At 45.2% G+C, this 18,787-nt stretch overlaps 1 protein-coding gene across 1 annotated transcript in view; it reads right to left on the bottom strand.

The window, feature by feature from the left end:
* Window positions 1–18,787, bottom strand: part of MED13 (mediator complex subunit 13) — a 3,555,174-nt gene that overhangs the window by 874,441 nt on the left and 2,661,946 nt on the right. The window lies entirely within an intron of this gene.

Here is an 18,787-nt window from a genome sequence, read left to right as displayed (position 1 = left end):
AATCTCCAACATCCCTCAGAACCTGTTTGCTGCTTAACAGGAAGGTTATAATAATAAGCCATAGCTGGAGCTCAACACAAAGGATAGTGTCCTTGAAGCCTCTTGTTCATCCAGAAATCAGTCATTAATAAGGATGGGGGTTGGTGAGTGGGGAATTGAAGAATGAAAATGGACAACACAGATGGAATGTTATGGCGAGTACATAACTTCTTTAGCTATGCTGTCAATTTTCATTCATTCCTCAACAAATAGGACAGAGTCTCCAGCTACCTAAAATCCTGGGTAGACTCTAATGAAGGATATTCTTGAGTACAGTACAGCCAAAGGCTGCTCTTTCCCATTGAGACCAGATCTAACCTTGCAATTTATTTATTTATTTTACATTTGTTAACCGGGCTAGTCTAGCTGGATATATATCCATTTTCAGTAGAGGCCCGGGGAGAAAAGCTCCACACAGATATACAAAAATATAAAAAGTATAAAAAATATTGTTACATGGTAAATACAGGATTAATAAACCAAAATAAAACAGGAAGTTTTTACATTTCAAAGATCACAACACAATTAAGAAAAGTAACAGTGAACATAATATTGCTTAAGAAAGCTAAAACAGTTATAATACTGTAAGAGTTATGTACAACAGATCACAACAGGTTCAAGGATATAAGCAATAAGTTGATTAGAGTTTAAATAGTGTCAGTCATAATACAAGATTGAGTATTTAAATGTTTGGAACTTTGGTTAGAAGAGGAAGAAACAGGGGTGGAGATGGTTGTTAGTCAGGATTACTACAAGGGCATAGCCACTGCATTTGGAGGAGTTTTTTGAGTTTTTGTTTAAAGAGTGGCAAGGATGTAATTAGTGTTAGTTCATTGGGTAACATTTTCCAGTTTTTTTCCTGCTGTATTTGTAAACAGAGAGTCACCAGCTGTATTATTAGACTTTGCTATGCTAGCAAGGAGTTTGTTAGAAGAACGTAAGGAGTTCAGATTATTATATGGGACTAAGAGTTTTGAGAGTATAGGGGTATTATTGGGTTGGTAAAATATTTTGTGGGCCATTGTGAGTTGGGGGATTATCAGATGGTTTTGGAATTCCAGCCAGTCTACTTGCCTAAGATTAGAACAGTGGTGAGTTCAGAAGGGATTGCCAGTAGCTAATCTGGCAATATTATTGTAGGAAGTTGCTAATTTGTTGAGGTTAGTTTTTTCAGGTTGGTAAATATAGGTGAGGCATACAGAAGGGTTGAGATAAGATGGGAGTGAGCGATCTTGGCTCTGGCTGTTGTGGTTAAAAATGGTTTTATTCTATATAATGATCCTATTTTTCTGTTGACTATTTTAATGGTGTTGTTTATATGATGATCAAATGTGAGGTTATTGTCAATGGTTATTCCTAATAGTTTGGTGGTAAAGTCAGGGTAAATGACAGTGCCATTATTTGATGAGACTGAAGTCTAAGGGGGTGGACCTAGTAGTGGGTGTAAAGAGAAGGAGTTTTGTTTTTTGGCATTAAGAAGGAGGCAACGTTTGGTAAACCATGTTTCTACAGTGTTGAAAACATTTTGTTTAAGAGAATATAGTTCAGATGGAGAGGTTGCTGAGCATATTAGTGCGGAGTCGACTGCGTATTGAAAACAGATGGCTTGAGGAATTACTACATGTAGATCATTAATGAATAAAGAGAAAAGAAGTGGACCAAGAATGGAGCCCTGAGGGACCCCGATAGTGACAGGTAAAAAGGAAAAAATTTGATTTTCCCAGAGAACTGCCTGTTGCCTATTGCTGAGGTATGATCTAAACCATTTAATAGCCACAGAATCAAAGGAGAGAGATTCAAGAATATTGATTAGGAGGGTATTGTTAACCATGTCGAAAGCTTTAGAGAGGTCGATGAAGAGTGCAGATGAGAGTATATTTTTGTTGCGGTTTCTATTGATGGTATCTGTGAAGGATAGGAGGGCAGTAGTGGTACTATGTGATGGCCTAAAGCCATGCTGACAGCTTGCTATTAAGTTATGTATAGAGAGATGATGTAAAAGTTGTTGGTGAATGCATTTCTCCAGAATTTTCGCTAAGGGTGATGAGAGCAATTGGCCGATAGAGTACTCATTAGAGTTCCCACCTTTATGTAAAGGGATAATATGGGAGATTTTCCAAATATCTGGGACGGTTCCTTCTTGGATTGTCCTATTTATAAGTATAGATATAGGGTAGGCAATTATTTTAGCTGCTTTTTGGAGATATTGGGACGGAAGTTTGTCGGCGGATGGAGTACATGGCTTGAGTTTATGAATAAATTTATAGATGAGAGAAGTAGAGATGGGTTGTAGTTTGAAGTTAGAGTAAGAGTATGGTAAGTTGATGGGAAGGTTAGAGTTTTCAGAGATAAGTTGCCTAGCTAGAGATTGTATAGTCTCAGTGAAGAAAGAGTTAAAGGTACTGGCAGTTTGATGTGGAGTGTTTGGATCTGCATCAAGTGGCGTGGGTGTTCGGGAGTTACCTGGGGAAAGGAGCTTATTTATGCAAGACCAGAACTTTTGAGGATTATTTTGATGAGCTTGTTGAAGTTTACAGTAGTAGTTTTTTTTGTCTGTAAGTATTGCCTTTTTTGTACTATTTCTAAGCTGCCTAAAATGGAGATGATCAGAGCTATTTCTGTTAGATCTCCATTTGGCCCAAACTTTGTTCCCAAGTAGAATTTGATTTATAGTTTCATTTGAGAGCCAAGGGGCTGGGTTGGACGTCATTCTGATGGAACGTATATGAGCATGCTGATCAAGAATAGATAAGAAAGTACTGTTAAAATACTTAACTGCCTCTTCAAGTGAAAGGGATTTTAAAGTATTCCAGTTGCATGCTCTGAGCTCAGTTTGAAATAATTCTGCGTTAAAGTGTTTGGTAGAGCGTGCTATCCTAAAGGTGGGGGGGTTTGGAAAGTCTTTCTTTTCTCTTGTGATGTAGGTCAAAGAATGATCACTTACATCATCTGGTAGGGTTCCTACTTTGCAAGTTTGTTTTACTTTGTTTATGAGCATCCAGTCTAAGGTACTCTCTTTTTTATTAGGTTTGTTAATTCTTGTTGTAGAGGTTATGGTTTGGTTAAAGCCATGGAGGTTGATATGAAAGGTAGGATTTTCAGCACTAACACTTTTCCAGTCAATGTTAAAGTCGCCTAGTATTATTGTTTCTTGGGGGTAAATAGAAGACACCCAGCTAAGAAAAGCCTCTAATGTAGTTATATTATTGCCAGGTGGTATGTAAATACAGATAATGTATAAAGATTTGTTAGCATTAATTTGGAGCTTAGTTATGAGGACTTCTGCGTTGCTATCCTGGGTTGCATAAGATGGTAGGGTAGAGATGTGAAGTCCATTTTTAAATAGAATTGCTACTCCACCACCTTTACGTTTTGTTCGGTCTAGTCTTACTATATTATATCCTTGGGGAATAATTTCATTATCTTTTGTTTCAGGTTTTAACCAAGTCTCAGTGAGGCAGAGGATATCAAAGGCGTGAATAGCTAGGAGGGCATGAAGGTGAGGTACTTTATTATTGATGCTTTGGATATTCAGATGCCCTATAAGGAGAGAATTATTGAGTTTAGGGTGAGTTGTTTGGATAGTAGGGCTGGTAGGGCCAGGGTTGGGGTGGATGTCGCCATCTATTAAGGAGGGGTTATTTGTGTTTGTGGCAGGATTATTTCTAAGGTAAGTTAGAAGTTTAAATTTTTAGTCTGAGGGTAGGTTATGTTTAATGTGGGAGAGTCTGTGGTATTTACGTAGTAGGTATCTGGGAGTGGAAGTTATGTTAGAATGTCTATGTAGGGATATGTGTGTATATATTGTAGTTTGTTTGTGGGAATGGTTAAGCTGAAAAAAGTGCGGTTTTTCAAAGGAGGTAAGAAGGTAGGCTGAGAAGAGGGTAGTTAAGAGTATAATTGTAAGTGTTAAAATGGCTAGATTAGGGAAAGGCATATTTGAGGAAATAATAAAATAAGAACTTGAGTGAATGGATAAAAGATGGAGTAAGATGTGGAAGAGAGGAAGATAAGAGGATACAAGAAGAGAAAAGAGAGGGTACTAAGATATACAAGTTAAAAGTAGGAGGATATGGTAGAGGTACTCTGAGTGGCTTAATTGTGAGTGAGTGTTAGAGGGTAGGGGTGTGGCTAAAGTATGTGGGGTGGGGTGAATTATGGGAGTGATTGGAAGAGAGAGGGTGTGGTTAGGGAAGTATAAGTGTAGGACCCCTGGGGTGGTTGGGAATTGGGGGAAGGGTAGGGGAGCAAAGTGAGCCCATAGGGCGAACGGAGCGGGTTTCAGCTGAGAGAGGCTGAGAGGCAATCAGTTATGGAGAGGGACTGTATGTATATTAAAATTCATTAAAATGAAATACAGGCATGGGAAAGTTAAGAGACATAAGCTGTTACTAAGTAGCAGAGAAAACAGGAGAACAAAGGTATAGCTGTGCTGGGGGGATGGTTAAGTAAAATAGTTGTGCAACAGAGAGAGACTTTTATAGAGAGTGCCAAAAGGCAGGAAGTGAAGTTTATACAGAGAGATAATCAGAGGTGCTAGTAGGAAAAACAAAAGAGGTGATAGTCAAAGGTGTCTATTTAGTTAAAAAAAAAAAACAAAACTTCCAGACTTACCTGGGATAATTCCTATTGTGAAGGAAACATGGGGTGGGGGGTAAGTACATAAATAGAGAGTACAAGCACTGATATCCGAGTTTAGCTGGTCTACACAGCTCGCTGGTTTTTACAACCAGTGAGAGATGGTATTCCAAAGCCTAAGATATGCTGCCCCCTAGTGGATGACGTAGGGAAAACACAGATTCCACTAGGATAGTAGGTGAAAGGGAGATAAGTTAAAAAAGAGATGGTAGGAGGGGTAGGTCCACGGGTGTGCAGGCCCTTGCAGTCCCTAGTAATTCCAAGTTATCTCACTCACAAGGTTAAAGTTAAATCAATACATATACTGTAGGATAACACCTACACTGGGAGGCTGACTGTAGAGGGTCCAGATAGATCCTGAGGGACTTTTAGGACTGAGTTTCCCTACTATTCAGTAGGATATCATTAGCCTTACAGGGTTTCAACTAGAGGGACCGGCTATGTCTCCACACAGGACTTAGAAGACTGGGAGGCTGACTGTAGAGGGTCGAGATAGATCCTGAGGGGCTTCTAGGATTGGGTTTCCCTACTATTCAGTAGGATATCATTAGCCTTACAGGGTTTCAACTAGAGGGACGGGCTATGTCTCCACACAGGACTTAGAAGACTGGGAGGCTGACTGTAGAGGGTCCAGATAGATCCTGAGGGGCTTCTAGGATTGAGTTTCCCTACTATTCAGTAGGATATCATTAGCCTTACAGGGTTTCAACTAGAGGGACCGGCTATGTCTCCACACAGGACTTAGAAGGGACCACACACCACCCGGAGAGCTAGATGCTTTTGGCTCGAGCAGAGGGATTTTAAAAAATGAGTGATAAAAGTATGATGATGATGATTTGACCAAGTTGCGGCCACACATATATCATCCATAGACTGGAACACAAAGGAAGTTGCCATAGATCTGGTTGAAAGAGCTTTTAAAGATTTTGGTAAGGGAAAATTCAACTTGTTACAGACAAATGAAATGCTGTCAACCATCTAGCTAGAGTTACCTTTGTAACTGATTCGTCCAATTTAGTATGTGGAAGGAGATAAACAGCTGATCTGTGTTTCAAATTTCTTTTGCTTTGCGTAAGTAAAAATGCAATTGCTTATGGTTATCCAATAAATGGAACAAGAAGTTATGTACTCACCATAACGTTCGATGTATGTAGTCCATTCTCGCCTCACATTCTTACTCGCGGGTTCGGAGCCGAATATCGGCTCCGACTCGGCCAACTTTTATTTACTAGCTCGAAGTCTCTCATTGGCTGGGCCAAGCAGGTATCCCATGCTGCACTGCTCCATAACCCCAGATCCAGTTTGCTGCGAATCCAACAATCACACCTCATGCATCATGACAATCCAATAAGGTAGAACACTATCAAAGGGAATAAGAAAAAACAAACTACCACTGAAGGGTACTCTAGCACCAATTCCAACCTCCATATCCTCCAGGAAGGGGGCAGGTGGGAGGTTACATAAGAATGTGAGGCGAGATGGACTACATACATCGAACATTATGGTGAGTACATAACGTCTTGATGTTATGTAGTCCAATCTCGCCTACATTCTTACTCACAGGACAGCGTCCCCAGCACCTCTATCCTGGGAGGCTCAAAGGAAGATACACCTTAGGACTGTGGAACCAAAGAAGCCACGTCCAGTTTATAATGAGTAATAAAGGTGTGCGGGGAAGCCCACGTGGCTGAAGCACAAATATCATCCAAAGATAGTCTGGCATGGTATGCCATAGACGCAGAAACAGCCCTAGTAGAGTGAGCCTTGACGGGGAATAGTAGATTTTTTCCCGCTGAAGAATAAATAAAGGAAATACAATTTGAAATCCATCTGGAAATGGTAACCTTGGAAATAGGGGAACCCGCTCTATTTTCTGAAAAGGAAACAAACAATTGGTCAGATTTTCGTAGGTGTTTGGTCCTGTGTAGACAGAATCGTATCTATGCACATCCAGTTGATGAAATCTAAACTCTGCCTTGTTCGAGATTTGAGGGAAGAACACTGGCAGCTCAAAAGACTGATTGAGATTCACAGTAGATGTTACTTTGGGAAGAAAGGACGGATTAGGTCCAAGAGAAACTCTGTCCTTATGAAAAATTAAATACGGGGGTTTGATGGAGAGCCTGAATCTCTGACACCCGTCTGGCTGATGTGATGGCTATTAGGAAAGCTGTCTTCCAGGACAAAAACTTTAACTCAAGGGTAGCAGCCAGCCCGAAAAGTGGGGAAGTAAGGGCTTGCAAAACAAAGTTTAGATCCCATGGCATGACAGGTTCTGACACAGGAGGCCAGAGTAATAAGGTGCCCTTTAGAAAGGCCTTACAGAGTTTATGAGCCATAAGGAAAGGCTCAAAGAAGGTATGAAAGTTTGAAATAGCCGCCAACTGGACTTTAATAGTAGCGGGCGCAGAGCCCTGCTGAAAGAGCATGGACAAAAAATCCAAAACAGCAGCAATTGGGGCTGTGTAAGGGTCATTTCCTTGGCCATGAGCCCAAACAGAAAATCTCTTCCATTTGCTGGAATAAATCTTCCTAGTCAAAGACTTATGAGAAGAGGATAAAATGTGCACCACCTCAGGTGAAAAATGATGAAGTCTGACTAACGACGTTAGTGGAGTAGCCAGGCAGTCAACCTGAGGGTCCGCAGGGAGGGATGGAACTGTCCCGACATGTGTGTCAGTAGGTCAGGTACTGGGTCCAGAATCCAAGGACTGTCCACAGCTAATGGATGGAGAAAGGAGAACCAGACCTGGCGAGGCCAGTGTGGGGCAATTAGAATCATCTTGCTTCCCAAGGATATGGCTTTCTGAATCACTCTTGGTAACAGAGGAAACGGAGGGAAAGCATATAGCAGACCGGAGGGCCAATTGTCGACTAGAGCGTCCCTGGGTGACTCCCCCTGTGGGGGGATCAGGGCGAAGTAGTTTCTGCATTTGGCATTGAGGGGATTGGCAAAAAGATTGCAGCAAGGCTGACCCCACCTGCTGAAAATCTGTTCCGCTACCAGATGGTTCAGGGACCACTCGTAAGGCATCAGAATAGCTCTGCTCAGCCTGTCTGCTATCACACTGGCCTTCCCCGGAATGTGCGTTGCCACTAGAAAACGTTGGGAAGACACTGCCCACTGCCACACTCGCATGGCCTCTCTGCACAGGGGGTAAGATCTGGTTCCTCCTTGTTTGTTTAGATACCACACAACGGACATGTTGTCCGAGTGTATTGCAAACGTCCCCAGAGGAAGAGAGCTCTGAAGTGCCCGCAACACCAGTAACACCGCTCTCATCTCTAAGACATTGATGTGCAGATGTACCTCATGATCTTGCCACGTGCCTTGGACCGTCCTGCCAAGATAATGCCCCCCCCACCCCATCTGGGAGGCGTCCGTGGTCACCATGGCAACAGGTGACGGAGGAATAAATGGTTTCCCTTCGTCCAGATTGGTGGAGCACAGCCAACAACAGAGATCCTGTTTGCATCGGTCCGTGACTAGGATCTGGTGGGAAAGGGGGAGTTTTTGGAGAGACCACTGGGCAAAGAGAAGCCATTGAAGAAGCCTCATGTGTAATCTCGCTAGAGGCACTAACATAATGGTAGCTGCCATGGTGCCCAGAAGCTGAAGAACCCACCTCGTCTGTACTTTCCTGAGGGGTAAAAAAGCATGAACCTGATTCTGTAATACTCTGATCCTGTTGTGCCGCAAGAAGGCCCTCATTTGAATGATGTCTAGCTCTGCGCCTATAAACGTGACATGCTGTGAGGGCAGCAAGGCAGATTTTTCCCAGTTCAATATTATTCCTAGTCGTTGACAGAGGGTAATGGTAGCGTCCCTGGCTCGGATGAGTAGATGCCTGGTGGGGGCGGTGAGGAGCCAGTCGTCCAGGTACGGAAACACTTGGAATCCTTGACGTCTCAGGTGAGCTGTCACCACCGGCAAACACTTGATGAACACTCTGGGGGCTGTGGTGAGACCAAAGGGCAGGGCACGAAACTGAAAATGACAGTCTCCCAGCCGGAAGCGTAGTTGACTCCTGAATGCCCTGTCCATTTTGACAGTAAGCATCCTTGAGATCGATGAAGCACATCCAAACTTCTTTTTCCAGCTATGGAAAAATGGACTGAAGGGTGACCATTCGGAACTTGGACTTCAGAACGTAGTGGTTTAATCTGCTGAGATCTAGAATGGGTCTCAGGTCCCCTGTTCTTTTTGGCACCAAAAAGAGTCTTGATTAAGTCCCTAATCCGATTTGGTCTGAGGGGACAGGTTGGATGACTCCCTTCTTTAGCAGCTTTGAAACCTCTAATGCTGCGTGATCCCTTTGACTGGGTGGAATGTCCAGGATTTTCCTGACTGGAGGGGGGTCTGACGAAAAAGGGATGGCATAACCTCCGGAAACTATTCATAATACCCATCAATCCTAGGTGATGCTTTACCAGGCTTCCGGGTACGATATGCGGCCCCCAACTGGCTCCGGAATAGCACAGTTGGGCAACACATCAGGAACAATGGTAAGAAGACCTGTGAAAGATATCAAGGTCTCCCGAGTTGCGGGGGCCTCCTCTGACTCTAGGGCGGCGTCTTCCAGAATAGCCTCCCCCTCCTCTGCCCCTGGAGGGGACTCACCTTGTGCGGCCAGGAAAAACTTCTGCGATTTCTTGAACCACATCTTCCCTCCCCTCTGAGCCTTTGGGTAAGGCCTCGAGGGAAGGGAAAAACGGACCCCTACGGCTGACAGGGTCTTTCCCTCTTGCTCGCATCTGGTGAGGGTGTCTTTCATTTTGGTCCCAAAGAGCGAGGACCCATCAAAAGGAGCGTCAGTGAAGGAAGACTTAAAGGCCTCCGTGAAATGACACAGGCGCATCCAGGCTTGCCTCCTGAGGGCTACTCCCGAGCTGGCTGCCCTCCTCGCCCCCTCGGCTGCATACGATATGAGCCTCATGGACGAGTTGACAACAGAATTGAGGGTAGAAACCTGGGCGTTAACCATGTGCGCTATCGCCTCAAGTACGTTACTCGCTAGAGTATCTCCTAACTCCTCGAGATCTCTCTGGAGCCAAGTAAAATGACAGAGGTAGTTCAGTGACCATAGGGTGAAGGTCACTGACCAGAGGGTACGCTTCTCGTACCGGTCCATGCTCCTAGACTCCTTGTTAGGAGGATGGACGGAGGAAGACTCGGCTACTTCCTGCTGTGTGGCCACCGCCACCACCGTAGCATCTACAGAAACCCCTTTGGACAAAAACTCTTTCCCCAGGAAGGCAGAAAGAAACTTATTGGACCTTCTGGGTACAGGTTCCACCGAATCAGGATTCTCTCACACCCTTCGACAAATTAAATCCAAGAGCTCAAAGGGTGGAGACACCCAGGAGGCGGAGGGTTGAGCCCCAAAGGCCTTGAGGAATACCGACTCCTCCTCAGAGGGGGTTTTGGACGGCCAGTCGCCTCTCTAGTCTCAATATCTCCAGGATGTCGGAGAAAGACGTCATCAGAGGACAACATGGGAGACCCCTCCAACTCCTCGAGTTCAGTATCAGAAGTGAGAGACTCGTCCTGGGAGTCTATGTGCTTCCTCTTGCACGACTTCTTTCTAGGGGGCTCCTCAGGCACAGACTCTGAGAGGCCCTCAGAAAGTTGGAGATGGCTCATGGGGGTATCCCCAGACCTCTGGGCTCCGCCATCTACGGATAGGGGGAAGTCAGAGGCTCTAGCCAGGGTGTAAGGGGAAGGAATGACCGATCCGGTGGATGTAACTGATGATCTGGCCAGTGCGCTCCTCATGGCCTCTAAGGCAGGTCCCCCCGAATCAGAGGACTGACCGGCCTCCGAGGCCATGACCAGGTTCGGGGTCCCCCGAGCCGATGTGCCGAGAGGGAGGCTCGGAACAGACAGGTGTCTCGAAGTATCCCCCTCGGGCCAGACTGAGGAAACCCGAGTGCCGAACCCTGTGAATGGAGCTGAATGGGTCAGAGCCGTCAGCAGCGATAAACCCTTGAGGGGTATCGGAGCTGGTGCAGGAACATCACTCAGAGCGGAGCACTCCGGCTCCGAAGACAAGTAAGTGCTCGGAGGAGGAACCATCGTCACAAGCATCGGGACGGGCTCCGGAGCCAACTGGGTCAGAGCAGAGAATAATTTTGCCAACACCAGCGACTGCAGGAGCCTCTGAACCACCCTATCGACATCCAAATCAGAAAGCCTGGAGGATATGGAGGACAGGGAAGGAGATTGGGATCTCCTCTCAGGAGAACCATGCCTAACACTGGGCGACCGGCTCCGAATGGGTTCCAGTAAAATAGGAGCCAATGCCGATTCCAGTACTACAGATACCTCCCTGCAGCCCCGAGGACAGAGGAACCGAGGAGGTAGAGTCAAGTTTAGTAATTTGCTCCGAGGAGACAGATGGAGCCGGAGATCTTTTCTTTGCCTTCGAAGCTTTAGACTTGGACTGAGAACTAGAAGTCGAGTCTAAAGACTCCTCAAATTAAAGTTTTAGGAGTCCCTTCAATATTAGTTCATTTTTCCTCTCCTGAAGCACCCTCGGAGTGAAGGCGTGACAGAAGCTACAAGACTCTTGCAAATGAATTGCTCCTAGGCAGTAAACACATACGGAATGCCCATCCGTAATGGACATTTTGCAACTACACTTGGAACATTTTTTAAAACCGGAAGGTTTATGTTCCTTCTGATCCTTAGACATCTTGCACAAGCAGACCACTGAAAAAGTACAGTTTTGTACCTACCATAAATGTAGATGTCCGATAGGTATGCATCTGCAGTCATAACATATGGGTTGTCCTGCCTCAGGCAGCCCTTCGGTCGGCCGGATTCCAAAGTCTGGGTCTGGCCTCGGCTGATGTCGCACTTTCCCCGACGTCATAGCTTCTGGGGTATAAAGGCATCAGCCGACGCCATTTTCCTCAGTGTTTCTTGCCCCAGATGCCAGGTGCCCTCTAGGAAGGCTAAATTTGGATAAAAGTTGAATGTTCCAAACAGTAGCAAAAATTATATATACATATATACAAACAAATACACCATAACAAATTCCCCCAGCTAGCTGAAAGAGGGGTAAGCACCCTAGGAATACCACAGAGGGGAAGGAGGGTGGGTAATCCTGACTGCAGATGCATACCTATCGGACATCTACATTTATGGTAGGTACAAAACTGTACTATGTCCTTCAAGTATGCATCTGCAGTCATAACATATGGGTAGAATACCATAGCCAAACTGGGGGAGGAGGTACTAAGATAAGGATGGTGTAGTTAAGATCCCCTGTAAAACTGCAGTTGCAAAGCCTGCTCGGGATCTGGAGTATAAAGGTAGATTATAATGCTTGGCAAATGTATGCACGGAGCTCCAAGTAGCAGCTTCTAAAATGTTCTTGGTAGCCACCCCTCGTAGGAAAGCTGTAGTGGTGGCTGTGGCCCTTGTGGAATGAGGCCTGATATGTTCAGGAGCTGTCTTCCCATGAAAAGAGTAGCAAGCGAATGCAATTTCCTATCCATTTTGAAATTGTCTGCTTGGAAATTGCTTTTCCTTGCACCCCAGTTGCATAGGCTACAAAAAGTTGGTCAGTTTTTCTGCTGGCTTTAGTTCTGTCCAGATAGTAGCGTAGTTGTCTGTGTATATCTAAGGTGTGCAAGAGTTTCTCTCCTTTGTTCTGTGGGTTAGGGAAGAACGTAGGCAGATGAATGGCTTGGTTCAAGGATACCCTGGGATACCACCTTTGGCATGAAAGTTGGATTGGTTCTCAGAGACACTCTATCCTGGTGAAAAATAAGGAAAGGCTGCACTGCCATTAATGCCTGTAGCTTGGATACTCTTCTTGCTGAAGTGATTGCCAGAAGGAAAGCAGTTTTCCAAGATAAAAACTGTAAGCCTGCTGATGCTGCTGGTTCAAAAGGAGGTAGTGTCAATTTTTCCAGCACAAAATTGAGATCCCATGCAGGTAGAGGGGGTCTCCTTGGAGGTTTAACATTTTTGATCCCTCTCAGAAATTGTCTGAGTAGAGGGTGAGAGAAGATAGGAGGATCCATGTTGTATTCTGCTGAAATTGCTGAAGCATGAATCTTAATGGAAGAGTAAGACAGGCCATTGTGGAACAATTCTGCTAAGTATTCTAGGATGTGTGCTAGGTTTGCCACTGTAACATCTGTGCCCTTTGATGTGCTCCAAATGAGGAATCTCTTCCATTTAGCTGAGTATGCCTTTCTTGTGGAGGGTCTGCGAGTCTCCAGGATAATGTCCTTGACCCTCTGCGATAAGACAGTTTGGTTTTAAGCAATTTTCCAGGCAGTTAGTTGCAGAGTTTTCAAGTTTGGATGCAGGGTCTTGAAATTGTTCTGCCTTAGAAAAAGAGGCCATAGGGGTAGAGGCCATGAGTTCGCCTGTGACATGTTTTTCAGTAGCGGATACCAGTGTTGTCTTGGCCAGTCCGGAGCCAAGAGTATTACCATTGGCTGTTCCTCCCTGATCTTCAGAAGAACCTTGTACATCAACAGGAGTGGTGGGAATGCATATACTATTAGGGCATTCCAGCTGAAAGAGAGTCCACCCTCCAGGCTTGTGGGTGGTTTGTCCTGGAGCAGAATTTCTTCAGTTGGTGGTTGAGAGGGGAGGCGAACAGGTCTATCTCTGGCAATCCCCATTTCTTTGTTATGAGTTTGAAGATGTCTGGATGCAGCATCCATTCGTGAGCATCCGTGGTAGTCCTGCTTAAGCTGTCTGCTAGTGAATTCTCTTTTCCTGGTACAAATATGGCCTGCAGGTGAATATTGAGATTCAGGGCTAGGTTCCACAGATCCATTGTCATCCGGCATAGAGGGTAGGAGTGCATGCCTCCCTGTTTATGTACCACATGACCGTGGTGTTGTCTGTCCTTATCAGCAGATGTCCTTGCTGGAGGAATGGTTTGAATGCCTCGATTGCAAGCTTCACTGCCAGCAACTCTTTTTGGTTTATGTGCAAGCTTAGCTGTCCTTGAGACCATAGGCCTTGGATACATTTGTCCTCCATGTGTGCTCCCCATCCTAGGTCTGAGGCGTCCATGGTGATGGTCTGCCTTGGTTTTGGTTTTTTGAAAGGCAACCCTCTGTTGGACTGGCAGGCCTTAGCCCACCACATGAATTCCTTTTGAAGGCATGGAATGATTGGTATCATGGTTTCTAGACTGTGTCTGTGTTGAGACCATACATTCCTTAGGTACCATTGTAATTTTCTCATATGCAGCCTGGCATGTGGGATAAAGATTATGCAGGATGCCATGAAACCCAGGGCCTGCAGGACTTTCCTTGCAGTAAGCTGAGTTTGTCTTGTCAAAGTCATGAAATAATCTGGAAGTTGTTTGGTTTTCTTCTGTGAGAAAAGCCATCTGAGTTATTGTGTCCAGATCTGCACCCAAAAAGGTTATCCTTTGGGATGGCACTAGTCTTGACTTTTGGATGATGACTGTGTATCCCAAGGCCTGTAGCAGGTGTATGACATAGGCCAAATCCTTTATCAATTTTGTCTTGTTGTCCGCGTGTATTAGGCAGTCGTCCAGGTATGGGTAGATTTGAATTCCCTGAAGTCTGCAATGTGCAATTACTGATGCCAGGCATTTCGTGAATACTCTGGGCGCAGTAGATAAGCCAAAGGGCAATGCTGAGAATTGATAATGCTCTGATCCTGCAAGAAATCTGAGGTGTCTTCTGCAATCTGGTCGGATAGGGACGTGCAGGTATGCCTCCTTGAGATCTAGAGTCACCAGCCAAGACTCCTTGCCCAACATGGGAAGAAGTTGCTGTAGGGTCAGCATTTTGAATTTTGGTACAATGAGATACGTGTTCAGTGTGGACAAGTCAAGAATAGGTCTCCATTGGTTTTCTTTTCTTGGTACAAGGAATAGTCTGGAGTAAAATCCTTGGCCTTGTTCCATAGATGGTACCCTTTCTATCGCTTTCATCTGAAGTAAATTTTTGATTTGTCTTAAAGCCTCTGGCTTCTGATTTGGTGGTAGGTTTGGCATTCCGCTCCTCTTTGGTAGAGTGTGGAAGTGAAACCTGTATCCTTTGTCTATTGTTTGCAATGTCCATGTGTCCTTTGTAATGCAATGCCAGTTTTTTGAGAATAAAGCCAGCTTTCCGCCCAAGGGAGCTTCCAGTTGTTCCCTGGTAGGCGGAATCAGAGTCAAGTCATTGTGTCTGTCCTGTGCTAGTGGTTGTAGTTGCAGCTGTGGCAGTACTCCTCTGGTTGGCAGGCTGCCACTGACGGCCCCTATAGGCACCCTTTGATTTACCTCTGCCTCGAGGGCGTCTATTCCTGCCTCTCTGTGCTCTGGAGGTGTCTGGAAAGGACCAATTCTTGGAAGGCCAGTTTCTGCTAAACCTCGGAGGTTGGACCTGTAGAAATTCCTTTACTGTTTGCACAGATTTTGCTTTTTCTTCCACCTTCTTTAGAATCTCCTGTGCAGGGGAGCCAAATAAACTTTGTTTCTCTATTGGAGCATCTAGGAGCTTAGCCTTGACATGGTCTGGCAGGGATTGCTCTTTTAGCCAGGCATGTCTACGAATTACTGTCCCAGTCATAGCTGATCTAAAGGAAGCCTCCAGTGCATCATAGCCACATTTTAAGAAATGATTACTGACCTGCTGAGAGTTGTGTACCAAATCCTGAAGGGATGTACGGTCTAAAGGTTCAGGAGAAGAAAGCTTCTTATTCAGCTGATCTAACAAATATTCTTGGTACTGTATCATGTGGAATTGACAGTTTAAAGCCCTGGCAGAAAGAGTAGCAGATGTATAAACCTTTTCACCCCATCTCTCTAATGCTCTAGATTCTCTTTCAGAGGGTAGGGGATTTTTGGCAGTGGCAGCTGCAACACCTTTTGGGCCCTGTGAAATAGTTTCTGGATCTGCAGCATGGGCTTTATACAGGTGGAAGTGAGAATCCAGGACCCTGTAATATCTGTCAGGTTTGGCAGGGGCCGGAGGAAGAGAATCAGGTGCAGAACTAACATCATTATACACATCATCAATTACAGTCAGCACTGGTGGTATGGCTAAGGGCCTATGCTGGGGCAAATGTAAAAAGTCCTTAGCTTTTTTCTAGAATCAGAAAAATCCTGACCCTGCCATTGAAAGTGTTCCCTCATGGTGTGCAAGGTCTCCCCAAAGGAAAATTCTTCAGGAGGGGAGGCAGAAGGGATAGAATCTTCAGCATCTGAATCCTCGTAAGGAGAATAGGCCCCTTCCTGATGGTCTGACAAATCAGATCCATCCGTGGAGTAATCAGAGGAGACAGGTTCAGAGGGATCAGTCCTAGGCCTTTTGTCTGGTGGAGGTTGGGAGGCCCTGTCTGGGTGAGGTTGGGAACCCCTAATCAAGGATATAAGGTCCTCAGCAAGACTGAGAATCTCAGAACTTGAGGAAGGCCTCTGAGAAGTGGATTTGGCAGGTAAAGCCTTTGAAATTTTGGCAGCTTTAGCCCTGGAGAAGGTCTTAATACTCATAGAAGCAGGGGGCCTAGCTGCCCCACGTGCAGGAGTAGAAATGTCCAATGGAATGGTGTCGGACAATTCCTGTGCACTAGCTTCGGTAGGGATTTCTGAAGCCGACTCAGCCGGGGCATCTGTGGCCTTGGTTGTCGGAGGTATGATTTCGGTAGAAGGAAGAACCGAAGACTCTGTTTCAGCCGAAACCGAGACACTCGCGGTGGGCCTAACCGTGGTTTCAGCCAAAACCGCGGGCTGCGAGTGTCTGTCCTTTTCCCTGCGTTTTTTTGGCCAAATGCGTAGTCGGAGTCTCCGACGGCATTTTATATGCAAAAGCAGATCCGAAAAACTCTTCTGCAAACTCCGACCGACGTCTAAGAGTCCGTCGGTTGGAGGAGGCACAGGCTAAACAAGCTGATACGTCGTGGTCTGGGCCTAAGCAAGGAAGGCAGTAAGAGTGGAAATCCTTATGAGGTATTTGTTTCCCACAAGTTAAAAAAATATTTACTTTGTCTGACATCGGCTGAGTGAAGAAAGAGTCCTCAATGGGGTACTTAGCTTTTTTCGAAGTATTTGGTAGCTGAATCTCTGGATCTGACCGACCGGCACTTGCGAACAGCTTCTGCTTCGGGCACCGTGCGGCAAGAAAGACTGAGGAAAATGGCGTCGGCTGATGCCTTTATACCCCAGAAGCTATGACGTCGGGGAAAGTGCAACATCAGCCGAGGCCAGACCCAGACTTTGGAATCCGGCCAACCGAAGGGCTGCCTGAGGCAGGACAACCCATATGTTATGACTGCAGATGCATCCTTGAAGGACATCAACTTAGCCAGAAAAACAGTAAGGGCGGGAAAAACTACTGATCAGACTACACAAGGCAACCAAAGAATCTCCAAGTAAAACGGTTCTTTACTAACTCACAACACACTACTTAATATTAAGCAGAACACATTTATCCAAATATACACTTACAGAAGTCTTCCACAAAAGAAACGGAACACTACACACAAAAAGGAGGACTAGGTCCTCTAAGTAAAATGGGCCTAGCCCACCGGAACAGTTAGGGATACCAACTACACAAACAAAAAACACTACAAACAAGAAAAATAGCTATTAAAATAGCTTTTGTGGTTGAACAACTAGCAAATTTCTGAAGAGAAATTGAAAAAAAGAAGGTACTTGGCCACAGCCAAGCGAGACCACGTCCTAGCTACACGAGCAGCAAATGAGATCTTAAGCACACAGAAGACCGGGGGGGGGGGCAACCATGGAGTAGAGGCATCCCTCTGTGATCCCCTTGGTGGAGGGATTAGGACAAAAAAGCTGCTGCCCTTGTTTGGGGGAGAGGCAAAAAGATTGTAGCAAGGCTGGCCCCACTGACTGAAAATCATATCAGTGACGGTGTTGTTGTGAGACCAATCATGAGGTAGTAAGATGGACCTGCTCAGTTTGTCTGCTATCTTGCTGGACTTCCCTGGAATACGCGTTGCTATTAGAAAGCAGCTGGAAGTTACTGTCCAATGACACACATTGAGGGCTTTGCGACACAGGGGATAAGATCTGGTTCCTCCTTGATTGTTGATGTACCAAATTACTGACATGTCTGGATTGTAATTGTACCGAGAGGAAGTGCGTTTTGGAATGCCTGCAATACCAAAAGCACCGCTCATCTCCAGAACACTGATATGCAAGTTGTCCTCTACGGGGGACCAAGTGTCTTGGACTGTTTTCCCCAGGAAATGACCCCCTCCCCCAATACGCAAATTGTCTGTGGTTACTATAGCCCTGGGCTGAGGGAGGATGAAATGATGGCCTTGTAATATCTGTTGTGACTGCATCCACCAGCAAAGGTATCTTTTGTATACCTCAGTTATTCCTACCTTCGCGGATATGGGTTGAGAAAGCACTGACCATTGTATTGCTAGCATCCATTGTAGATTTCTAATGTGTAATTTTGCTAAAGGAACTAAAATTACTGTTGCTGACATTAATCCCAGGATATGCAGAATCAATCCAGCTGAAATTCTGGTACTGCAAATTATTTTCGTGACCTGCATCCTTATCGTTTGTACTCTTGAAACAGGAAGAGAAACTACCATTGATAACATGCTGAACACAGCCCCTATGAATTCTAATGCTTGGGTCAGTTGCGAGATTTATCATAACTGATGGTTATTCCAAAATGAAAACCAGTCTGTACCATCTGATCACATGCTTCTATTAGTCAATGCCCAGTCGGGGCAGTAATAAGCCAGTCCAGATATGGGGAAACACTGAATCCCTGCAGTCTCAAGTGAGCCGCTAATACTGCCATACATTTGGTGAACACCTTGGGGGCTAGAGATAGATTTATAGGATGTTGCAAAGGTTGTCGAAGAATGGACCATTATATTGCTCAAGTCCACTGGAAGATTCACATGTGAAGACGAACGGTAGGTATCAAGGTAATCACTGCAGCCATCGAGCCCAAAGCTTGGAGAACCTGTTTTGCTGGGGAAGAGAGGGAAAGAATATTTCTGACATGCAATCTCAAGGTAAGAAATCTGTTTTGTGATAAGAGAGTGAGATGATTGTATCTTGGCAAGCCCCTATAAACTCTAAGACTTGAACCAGTTGAAGATGAGACTTGGAAAGATTGACTG

The sequence above is a fragment of the Protopterus annectens genome, chromosome 13.part0, assembly GCF_019279795.1.
Source record: "Protopterus annectens isolate FY-2018-M chromosome 13.part0, PAN1.0, whole genome shotgun sequence".
Classification (NCBI taxonomy): domain Eukaryota; kingdom Metazoa; phylum Chordata; order Ceratodontiformes; family Protopteridae; genus Protopterus; species Protopterus annectens.
This window is presented reverse-complemented; position numbering and strand designations above follow the sequence as displayed.